This window comes from Lathyrus oleraceus, chromosome 1 (genome assembly GCF_024323335.1).
Source record: "Lathyrus oleraceus cultivar Zhongwan6 chromosome 1, CAAS_Psat_ZW6_1.0, whole genome shotgun sequence".
Lineage (NCBI taxonomy): Eukaryota > Viridiplantae > Streptophyta > Magnoliopsida > Fabales > Fabaceae > Lathyrus > Lathyrus oleraceus.
This window is the reverse complement of record NC_066579.1, coordinates 48,345,219-48,357,361: the sequence shown is the minus strand read 5'-3', so window position 1 is coordinate 48,357,361 and position 12,143 is coordinate 48,345,219. Positions and strand designations below refer to the sequence as shown.

Below are 12,143 nucleotides of genomic sequence, written 5' to 3'. Positions count from 1 at the left end.
CATGGTCCATTGCATAGCATTAGCCATTTGCCCAAGTGCAAGTTCTTCAGACAGGTTAGGTCAAACTGGTCAGGAGATCAGGTCAAACAAGCAAGCATGTGCCATTGCCATTGAGACAAAGCCCTAGGGTTGATTTATCAAGTTCATATGGTCTAAGGATCATTTTGAAGAGATTTGGCCAAAGATTGGATGCTCAGAAGTCATCGGTCAAGCTGGATTTCAACTGAAACCATAAAAAGTCAACTGTGGTCAATTATGCTTGATTTTATGGATTGGAAGGTGGGAGATGGTTTGAAAGGCTTCATTCATGTCCATACAAGTCTCATTTGACATATCAAAGATCAAGGTTGAAGAATTGGAGGTCAGACAAAAAGTTTCCAAAAATAACAGGTGACCTGTAATTTCAACTGGCCAAAATGGAAAGTTTTTCTCCTCAAAATTACTTCATCATACAAGCTTCAAATGGAATTTTGTCCAACATGAAAGTTGAAGATCTTGTTCTCACCTTTCCAAAAAGTCCAAGAACATGAATTTCTCATGTGTGGTTGGCAAGTTATGGTCCAATCATTTTCAGAAAATGCCTAAATTCAAAGTGCCATAACTTTCACATGGAAAGGCCAAATTGGGTGATCTTTCTTTGAGAAAACCACATTTGACATGAACTTTCATGGTGCATTATCACATTTCATCAAAAATCATCATAGCAAAATGGCATTTTTCAGGTGGACTAATTTGCATTTTTGGCATGAAAAGGTGATTTTGTGAATTACAAGCCATTTGCACTTGGGACCAATTCCAACACATCATGAATGATATTTAGAACTTGTTTGAACTGATTTTGGACTGATACATTGACTGCATAATGAAAAGGGCATTTTGGCCAAAACTCACAAAAATGCATTTTACACTAATCACTTGCATTTGCCTAAGCTTGATTAATTTTTGGATTAGCATGAGGTATAAAGGTTCTAATCATAACAGAAACTCTTAATGACATTTCATTCTTTCAGATCTAAACAGAAAATCTCACAAATTCTCTCAATTGTTCACACTTTGCACACACACTTTTTTTCATCATTCATCAAGATTTCTTCCATTTTTCTGCGGTTTTTCTTGTGAATCATCAATTGTAGGTGGAGTAAGACTTCTGTTGAAGCTCACAGTAGAAGGATCTCGAAGGATTAGGGCTATGGCTTTTGCATCTTGTACATGACAGTTGAAGATTACCACTAGTGCAAGCTGTTTCGAGCTGGAATCTTGCCTCCATATTCTTGTCCATACCTCAATACGCATCTGTTTCTGGATTTTAAGGCCTGAATTCACCAAATCTACAACTGCACTCAAATTAAGGTTGGAAATCGAACTTCATAATTGCTTAAATTAAGATGTGGATTCGATAGAGTGTTTGTAGCACCTCAAATTTGCACCTATCATTGTACATACCATCTCATATTAAGTCATAGCATATCATGATACATTGCATAGCATTGCATTGTCCCCAGTTGCCTCAAGAGCAAGCAAGTCAAGAATTAGGTCAAACTGATCAGGAGATCAGTCAACCAATCAAGCAAGGGTGTTTCTCAAAGAGCCAAGGCCCTAGGGTTTGTCCAACAAGTTCACATATCTTGGAGGTCCATTTGAAGTGTTCAAGTCAAGGGTTGGATGTTCAGAAGCCATCAGTTCATGCACAGACAGTCAGAAACCCTAGAAAGTCAAAGTTGGTCAACTGTGGTTGATTTTGTGGTTTTGATGGATGGATTTGGTTTGAGAGAGCTTATTCATGTCCCAATAGGCCTCATATATCATGGCAATCAACATCATTGAAGAATTTGAAGCTAATCAGAAAATTTCCAAAAATAGAAAGTGGACCTGTAATTTTAAATGCCAAAAATGGAAACTTCTTGATCCCAAACTTACATCATGATACAAGCTTCAAATGAATTTTTTCCCAACATGAAAGTTGAAGATCTTGTTCTCCCATTTTCAAAAAGTCCAAGAACTCTCAATTCCCATGTATGGTTGTCAAGATATGATCAAATCATTTTCACAAAATCTTGAACTTCAAATGACCATATCTCTCAAACCATTTGGCCAATTTTAGTGGGGTTTTTTCCTACAAACCATATTTCATCTCCTCTTTCCAAAAATATAAATTTCATACACCAAAACCTTGCCAATCAAAATGGCATTTTTTGACTTGTCTCATTTAAATTCAAGTTTGACCAAGGGTTGACTTTTTGATTTAGCAATATTTAACACTTTTGGCCAATTGGGATTCATTTTAGATGTTATTTGCAACATGTACCAAGCCCAAACTCGGGCAGACTTACCCCCCCATTTGCATTTTTGGCCAAATTAGCAAAATGTGCATTTCACTTCATTTAAACTAATTCTGTTTAGCACTTCCATTACCAAGTTAAAACAGATGATATAAAGGTTATTTGCTGTCAAACCAACCCTAGGGACACAGCCTCCAAGCTCAGAATTCTCTCTTCTCTCTCATTTTGCATTTTTGACAAATCGCAATTTCTGCTCAAAAGTTTCAAAAGACACGAGCAACCTTTGGCTATTCCATGATCTAACCATCATTTAGAGCCTTTCTCAAGCATCAATCATCAACTGCACAGCCTTTTGAGCGCTGTTTTTCCAAGCATCCAACAATGGTGAATCGAGTTTTGGAAGCTTCCAAGCCTTGCTGAGCTAACCTACTCCAAGCATCCATCATTATACACCATAAGGAGGATCTGTTTCGAGCTGCATCACTGAAACAACACCTGTTTCACTCCTTTCTTCAAATTCAAGTAAGGTTTCGAGTTCCTCCTTTCTCAAAATAATGCTATGTTTCTTGTAGTTCTTACCATGCTGAATCCATTGCAACTTGTATCATTCAAAATGGTTGTGTTATGGCTGAGAAATCTGGATTTACTTTTTTTGTGCTCAAAGTTGTTTTCAATCGATTTGCTTGGATGTTGTTGATTCAATGAAAACTATTGTTAGAATATGCATGCTTGATGTTTGCTGAATCCATTAGTGTGTTTGATTTTTGTTTCTGGGTGTTTTGAAAATTTCGAATTGATGAAGATGATGAAGCATACTGTAGCATTGCATAAACCCTAATTTCCATGTTTAAAATCCCAGTTTACGTATGCATATGTTCTGTTTACTGTGCATTCCCATATCAACCAATCCAAACATTTCGTGTGTCCCTTTGAAACTCTGCGTTTTGATTAATGAATGTGGTAATTACCGGAATGCCACGCTGACCTTGGTTGACCTACTAATTCATGTTATCTTGTTCATGTTATTCCAATTATTACATCAACTTCTAAAATTCACAATTCACTCATTTTAACTCCAAAAATCTTGAAATTTTTTGCATCATGATCCTAAGTTTGTCTAGTTTTTTATCATTATTTTTATTGATTTTTTGGATCATTGGTTTTTAAATGGCCTTAGGGTTTGTGAAATGTGACCAAAAATGATACATGTTGCCAAGACCATTGTGAAATAATCATGTTGCATCCATTTGATCTGAAATTTTTTGTGGTTATTCTACACTCATTCATCTTTGTTTTGATGTAGAGTTTGTGCATTTATCATATATGGTTGTTGAGATACAAATTTTTGAAGTGGGGTAGGACAACTTGTGTCACACCATGAATGTGTCATTTGTTGATTTTTTGTTTACATACTTCCTGGCCTCCAATTGACCCCAAATTTTGCATGATCCATCTCTTATATGTCTAGTTGATGTGTGAATTTTCCTGGATTTAATTGTACCATTTCCTATTTGTTTGAGATTTCTTTTCCCTGCCTAGTCAATTGTTGACTTTGTGTGACACATCTTGCCATATCATTTGGGAAATTCTCATGCCTTATTGTATGATCATGAAATTTCACATGTGCATACTAGACTTCTTGAGCTTTGCATTGGTGTTAATCCCATCCATTTATCATCTGTTTTCATTTTGTTATGATTTTTTGAAGTTGACACATGTTTGGTTGACTTCTTTGTGCACACTTGAAATTGTGTTGACTTCCTGATTTTAATTGACTATCCTCCCATGATCCAATTGAGCTGAAATTTCATATGCATGCTATGTTATGGATTTTGATTGAGTATGAATTATCTCATAATTTTGGAATTGATTATGTTTGCTTTTGAGCTTGGTCTTGCTGTTGACCTCTATGTGCTCCCTTTTTGCCATGTTTTGACTTCTTTGGTCTATAAAATGATGTTGATGCATGATGTGAGTTTGAAACCAATTGGGTTTGCTCCTTAAATGTTTAAATTTGATTTTAATTGGATATTGTTTGCTGTTTTGATTTTCCCTTTTGTTGTTGACCCTAGGCTTGTCCTAGTGGTCTTTTGGACTTATGATTGAGTTTATGTTTCAGGTTAAGCATCAATGCTTCAAAGAAACCATACAAATTTGATTGAGTTTGATTACATATCATGTGCTAACCCTTGTTTTGTAGGTGGCTTGACTCATTTGACTTGAGTTTGTGCTTTGCACATTGGTTCCTCTGTGTTGACTTTTGTTTACCAATTCCTTTTGCTTTAAACTGTTGAGCTGTATACTGATTAGTTTGACTATTTCAGGTACCCTTAGTTGCTTAAGTTCTTTGAACTTGCTTTGCTTTGCTATTTAGCAACTTGCTTGAGGTATAATTCCTTTTTCTTCATGTAGTCTGGAGACCCGGCTTGTTATTTGGCCGGGCAAACTGTCTGAAGTCCTCCTTAAGAGGCAATGCTTGTGTATGTTTAATTTGTCCTTGTACAGAGTCAAAGACCTCCTAAGTGAAGAGGCAATTGGCAGAACCAAGGGATAAGCAACCTATCCCCTGCTATTCAGTGTGTCGTCTGTTTTGCTCACACTACTGTGTTGATGCATTACAGATAAAAACCCAAGATCTTGTGCAATTGCACAGTTGAGTCAGTTTCAAATGTGTAGAAGGGTTCCCACCTTCTGAACCCACACATTCTTGTCAAATGCTCTCCCTGACCAGGGATAGAAGCAATGAGGCACACCCCTCATATCCTTTCATCTGCTTCACCTTAGCCCCTCAATGGCAAGGTTAAGAGCAACACTCACCCCATTCCAGAGGTTTGTTTGTTGAGGTTGATATGACCCCTCGACTAAAACCTAACCCTTGTGTGAGCCTCTTGTGTGCATATAGTGTGTGCTACCTGCGCTTGTGTTTGTTTGACTTGCTTCCTGTGCAAGTTAGGTTTAGTTTAGACTAATCCTTGTTTGCTTTCGCCCTCGTTGCGATCCTTTCTCTCGCCCTCGTTGCGATCGAGCCTTTTCCTTTCTCTCGCCCTCGTTGCGATCGAGCCTTTCCCTTTCTCTTGCCCTAGTTGCAATCGAGATCCTTTGTCCCTCCGTAGCCGAACTACGGCAACTCTGATTCTCATGTTCAGGTGAGATACGTAGGCACGAGATGCGATGTCTTGTCGAGTTTGACTAACAACTAACACTAATTCTTTTCTCTCGCCCGCGTTGCGATTGAGACCTCCCCTTTCTCTTGCCCTAGTTGCAATCGAGACCCTTGCTTCCTGTGCAAGCCGTGTCTAGGATAGGTTGGCCCTTGTGCCATTTAGCTAGAAACCTTGACTTAGGGTTGACTTTGCATGACAACATCTAGGCTCGAGTCGTAGTCTCCCTAGAGTTGTGTCTCCCTCTGTTATCTGGTTAGGCTAGTCCTTCTTCCCTGTGTAGGGGAACTACATCGCCCTGATCTTCACACCAGATGAAGTATGTAGGCAGGAGATTGAGCTGATCTCTCCGGGCGCCCTTTTTCTTTTTCAACCCTTTGTGTCTTAACCACCCTTGTGTGTGTTCTGGTTGGAGTCCGACATAAGTCCAGCGATTGGCAGTTGGTTTCCTGTGTGTGTTTTCTGGTTCGGATGCTGATGTAAGTCCAGTGATTGGCATTCAGGCTCCACGTTTGCCTGTGTGTCTTGTTTTGTTTGTGTGCGTGTCATCCGAGCTACGAATGCTCTGATTCTTCTTCGTCCGAGAAGATACGTATGCATAGGATGCGACATCCTAGCGAGCATGTGTCGTTTCCCTAGTCCGAACTACTTCGACTCTGATGTCTATGCCTGATAGACTAAGTAGGCCCAGGATACGATGTCCTGCCGAGTCAGTTTCAGTCAGTTTCTTTTGTCTCTTTCAGCCAGTGTGTGTGTGTTTGAGCAGCGTTTTAGCAACCATTTTCCTTCCTTTTGTGCGTGGATCCCGTAGAGTACTACGGATGCGTAGGGGTGCTAATACCTTCCCTCCGCATAACCGACTCCCGATCCCATTCTCTTTGGTCGCGAGACCATGTTCTTTTCCAGGTTTACTTCGAGCGTTTCCTTTCCCTCTTTTGGGATAAATAACGCACGGTGGCGGCTCTGTTGTTTCTTCTTTTCCCGCCGGTTTTTCGCGTGATGCGACAGCTGGCGACTCTGCTGGGGATTAAGAGAAGTTGACCTATGCTGGTCCATCTTCCCTGAGCGAGTCTCTCCTAGCGCTCTCTAGGTTAGGATTTTGGTTGCTTTGTGCTGTTATTTATTGCATTCATTGTATATATGTGCATTTATTGTTTGCATTTATTGTGTACACTTATGTTTGCATTCATATTCATTATTCACTCTGCCTGGCTGGTTGTCTGTTTTTCTTTGTGGGGTGGGAGTCAGTTGAGATGAGTTCTATACCCGAACTCGAGTGCACTCTAGGATAGGGGAATGGCATAGTCTTGTTGACTGGTGTGGAGTATTCCTTAGCCAGTTGACTTGCGAGACCATTCACTTGGTGGAGGTCATGTTGAACTAATAATGTCACACAAGTTATTTGTGGTTAGGCATTATTCTTTCAATCATGTGCCGCAGAAGCCAAGGACCTTAGTTTACCAAACCCATCTTGGCCTATTTTTAGGACCGTAGTGCGGAGGTCGTTCAGATGTCAGTTCTGATACGATTGTTACGCGATACTACACTCATAAGAGTTTCTCTTGAGAATATTCTTGGAATACGAGTATTCGTTCCTCCGATAATATTCGAGAGATGGAACGATGATTATGGGAACCTCTGATAGAACATGTCTGGCAGGTTTAAACCCTAGTACACTCCCTTCGGGTGGTTCTTAACCGAGACTCCATGCTCGTGACTCTCAACAAACCCATGATTCGTGGTTGAGTCGTTCAAACATTGTTAATATCAATGGATCCCGGATCAGGGGTAAAACCTAAAATCCACCAAAGCGGCTGGTTGATATTAAGGATGTTTGAGCTGGTTCATGTACCGTTAATATCAATGGAACTTGGGTGTCGATAAGGTGAAAACCTAAATCCACCAAAATGGATGATTGATATTAGGGATACAATGAGCTTTCCCACGACTTTTGTTTGGCGTGCTTTGCTTGATCCTTGAGTGTGTTTGTTGCATTCATGCATTCATGCATTCATCTGCATCCATATCATCAGAAAAAAAGAAAATTTTCAAGGAACTCAAAGGAGTTTATTTGCAAAAAATTTCAAAACATGAAAAAACCGGGAAAATTTTTTCACCTGATATATCTGATGAGATATTCTCATATACGATCAAAATGCTAAATATTTCAAAGTTTGCAAATAAAACCCTCGAGTTCCTTTGAAATAAAAACAAGCATATGCATAAACACTTCATGCATCATTTGCATCAGCGGGTGTTTTGTTCCGGTCTCCTGTCCTGTGGTCTGACCCTGCGATCTTCATTTATTTTGAGACGCACTTTGCCGGTATTATACCAGAGCCGACTCTGCCAGATTGATGGATCATCCTGAGCAAGAGAATTGTGAACTCGAGGGAGATTTTGCCAGACTTAGTGCTGTTGATGGATTTATTCCTGGTTAACCAATCCCGGGCTGGCATTGGCTACTGCTCTGGGGCACTTAAGGAGCAAGGTTTGTTTGCAAGTGGAGGATTCATCCTTGATGATCAACCTGAAGAAGAGGATGCTGCTATCTTGGAAGAGGACGCAGAGGACTTGAACAATTTCATCATTCCTGGTGGTGTCTGTCACAATTGGGTCAATGTGGGCGTTCCTACAGTTGTTCATAAGTCAGAGTAACAATCACTTTGTTTAAAAACCCTTCTCCCATGCCAAAAGGAGAAGTGATGACATTGTTGGCAACATTTTGTGCAATGATATTTTCATTCAAATAAGTTCATGTTAAAACATTTGTTTTTCCATTTGTTTTCCCTTTTCGCTTTTTGCATGAAATTGGTGATCACAAAAAACCTCTAAAAAACAAGAATAAAAGCAATCTTTTCATCTGCATAACGATGGTCTTGTTTGATTTTCAAAGTACTTTTTATACTCAAAATCTTTATGCAGGTTGTTTCTCAAACCCATTGAACATAATGATCGGACGTCATCTCCCAATTTTGAATTCCCTGTATTCGAAGCGGAAGAAGATGATGTTGAAGGGATTCCTGACGAGATTTCCCGACTTCTTGAGCGAGAAAAGAAGATCACTCAGCTGCATCTCGAGAATCAGCAGAACAGCCAACTGGGGCATTATCAAAAAAAAAAGAAAAAAAGAGAAAGAGGAAGGTGCAAAATCAAAAAAAAAGGAAATCAATCAAAATCAAAAGAAATCAAAAGAAAGAAAAAGAAAGAAACAAAAGAAAAAATAGCACCCTCAAAGTCCCAAGTTGACTGATGCTGAATTCGATCGAAAAGAAGAGATTAACTGCCATGTGTCATGGTCAGTTATATCAGCAGAGAGTGATGAAAGCATTCGACAAGAAGGTCAAGTCTCGAGTTCTGAGAAAATGACCCTGTGCTCAAGAAGGTCTTGTCTTTCACACCCGACTCCAGGGGCAAGTGAACTCTACAAGCTACGAACGTCCGTACATTTTCAAGAGAGCCTCTTCAGGCAATGTTTCGACACTTACAACAATGGATGGAGAAGTTCACTCGTCCTGTGAATTCCATATGCAGTCAAGAAATACTTCGCCTAAAGAAAAAAAAAAGCAAAACAGCTCGCTAAGTCGAACACCCCAAGGGGCGACTTAGGCAAAAAGGAGCGTCTCGGTGGATTGAAAACCCGAAAGGGCGATCCAGGCAAAAGTTAGAGACATTGAAAAAAAAAAAGAGAAAATTCGCATCCCGCTAGATTGAGCACCTCACACTGGGGCAATCTAGGCAAAAATTAGGGATTTGGCAAGTAACTGCATCTTGACAAGACTGTGTTGTACATCTGTCATCCGTCAGGGATTCTCGATCCGTCGTCGACTGAAGCTTTGAATACATCGAAAATTCAGAATGGTAGAGGAAAGGTCATTATGTTCAATGTAGCCCTCTCCAATATATATCACCGATTTCAAACTTGTACAAATCTATGGAGTCTCGCCCTTTGCAGACTACCATTCCATTACATCTATTTGAGCTTTTACCCAATTATTTGCACTCTTATTTGTTTCAACTCAACAAACGTTTTGCATGTTTTAATTGATAAAGTATCATTGTTTTCAAAATAAACAATTTTTTCAAAAAACTGTTCTTAAACAAAGTGAACATTCACGATGATGGAAGAATACTTAGGAGATCCGCAGTGCTCTCCCGAGGGTGGTATGATTACCAACAGGTAAGACATTTGTTCGTATCTCGAGCATAACCGTATCTTTCTCCTGTCGAACTTCTTTTGGTTACTCCTCAGCAAGGTTGCTCAGTGCAGTGTTGGTTGAAGTTACCCGGCAGTACAACATTCTTCCTCCAAGTCCCTGTTAGCCCTATTGTGGGGCATCTCCAGCAAAGGATTGTTCGAGCCCTACCGTGGGGCATCCCCAGCAAGTTTGCTGTTTCAGACATTATTGTGGGGCAGCTCCCCTAGCAGAGTGTTTACTGAAGACTTCAACTTTCGCCTCTCCAGCAGAGCAGTCTTCATCTCCCCCCAGCATGGGTGCTTTTCTTGGAAGATTCAGTATTTGGAGGATCGACATCCTCGTAATCCGGCATTCCCTCAGATAGATCCCCCAGTGGAGTTGTTCGCGTAAGGAGCTTTATCAATGCTTTTGTATTTCTCATCAGAGATCTGGTTGCTTCTCGGTATCTCAGATTTTCATCACGAGTTGTTGTGGCGCATACGCCTGTATGTTGAACTCTGTTCTCCGGTTATGACCGACGATCCCTCCGGAAGCCTCTGGTGGCCTTCCTCCCCTGCAGGATAAGTGTTCCCTGATACCCCAGTCCCCAGTGGATTTTCTTTGCTCTCTGGTGGCTTTGGTTTTCTCTCCGGACGGTTGATTCCCGGACCTGTTGGTTTGAGCATGTCTGTTTATCAACATTCATCATACATTTTAGGTATAAAGCATACATGCATAATCATAGCATTCGGATACTCATGTTGCAGCTGTTGCCATGTATCTGTTGATTGTTGCCTCCTGCTGTTTGGCGATAAGAATCTCTCCAGTAGATTTTCCTCTAGCAGATATGGGTGTGTCCGATCTCTCCATGTAGAGTCTACCCCTTAAGCAGAAAGTGTCTATCCTTTCTTTCCATTTCCCCACTGAGATACATCCTCGTGGATGACGGTTGCTTCCGTTCCCTCCCTACACGGGATGGGTTTTCCCTATTGAGTTCTTTCCTCATTAGGATGAGTCTTGTTTCAGTCTGCCTTTTTGGATCGATCCTAAATTGGCTTCCTGTTGGCTGTCTCCTGTACTTCCCTGGGGCATAAATGAATAGTCGCTCACTAACCGGCACTCATTCATCTTATCCTCAGCGGGATTTGTTGGCTTCTACCTACGAACCGGTAGCTGTAAGTCCTTTCTTTATGGTCTTCTACCTACTACCCGGTAGTTGTAAATCCTTTTTTCTCACTCTGTCTCTCAGCAGACCGTTTGTTGGCTTCTACCTACGACCCGGTAGCTGTAAGTCCTATCTTTATGGTTTTCTACCCACAAGCTGGTAGTTGTAAAATCCCACGTTCTCCCCTTGGTGGAGTTAACCCTTTGTGCTCATCCCGATGATGACCGGTTACCTTTTCATTGGCCTCTACCTACAACCCGGTAGTTGTAAGTCCTATCTTTGTGGTTTTCTACCCACAAGCTGGTAGTTGTAAAATCCCACTTTCATCCCATGGCGGAGTTTGTTTGTTGGCCTCTACCACCAAACCGGTAGTTGTAAGTCCTATCTTTGTGGTTTTCTACCCACTAGCTGGTAGTTGTAAAATCCCACTTTCCTCCCCTTGTTGGAATTAACCCTTTGTGCTCATCCCGATGATGACTGGTTACTTTTCCGTGGTTTTCTGCCTACAAACCGGTAGATGTAATCCCCTCTTTGTGGTATTAATGGTCTTGTCCCCTTTGGATACTTGCCTTGATCAAGCAGTATTGTCCCCATTGGGTCTTCACTTTCTTTTTGGATACTTGCTCCGAGTTAGCAACTTTATCCTCCTTTGATTGGTCATCTTTTGCATACCTAGCCTGGTACCCAGATGCCTTTCTTTTCGGTCGATTATTCATTTAACAACCTACAACCCGGTTATGGATAATCTTCCATGCGAGTGTATTATCTACGTTTTGACGACTATAGATAATATGACTCATGTTTTTTCCGGTATTCAGACCGAAGAAGTTTCCGACGATCAGGTCGATGCACTTATATTTTCCGGTATTCAGACCGAAGGAGTTTCCGACGATCAGGTCGATGTACTCATGGCACTCAGGCCAATTTTCCGGTATTCAGACCGAAGAAGTTTCCGACGATCAGGTCGATGCACTTATATTTTCCGGTATTCAGACCGAAGGAGTTTCCGACGATCAGGTCAATGTACTCATGGCACTCAGGCCAATTTTCCGGTATTCAGACCGAAGAAGTTTCCGACGATCAGGTCGATGTACTTATGTTTTTCCGGTATTCAGACCGAAGAAGTTTCCGACGATCAGGTCGATGTACTTATGTTTTTCCGGTATTCAGACCGAAGAAGTTTCCGACGATCAGGTCGATGTACTTATGTTTTTCCGGTATTCAGACCGAAGAAGTTTCCGACGATCAGGTCGATGTACTTATGTTTTTCCGGTATTCAGACCGAAGAAGTTTCCGACGATCAGGTCGATGTACTTATGTTTTTCCGGTATTCAGACCGAAGAAGTTTCCGACGATCAGG

General features: G+C 40.9%; 1 pseudogene; it reads left to right on the top strand.

The window, feature by feature from the left end:
- LOC127090739 (uncharacterized) overlaps nt 1–12,143 on the top strand; it is a 48,136-nt pseudogene that overhangs the window by 788 nt on the left and 35,205 nt on the right.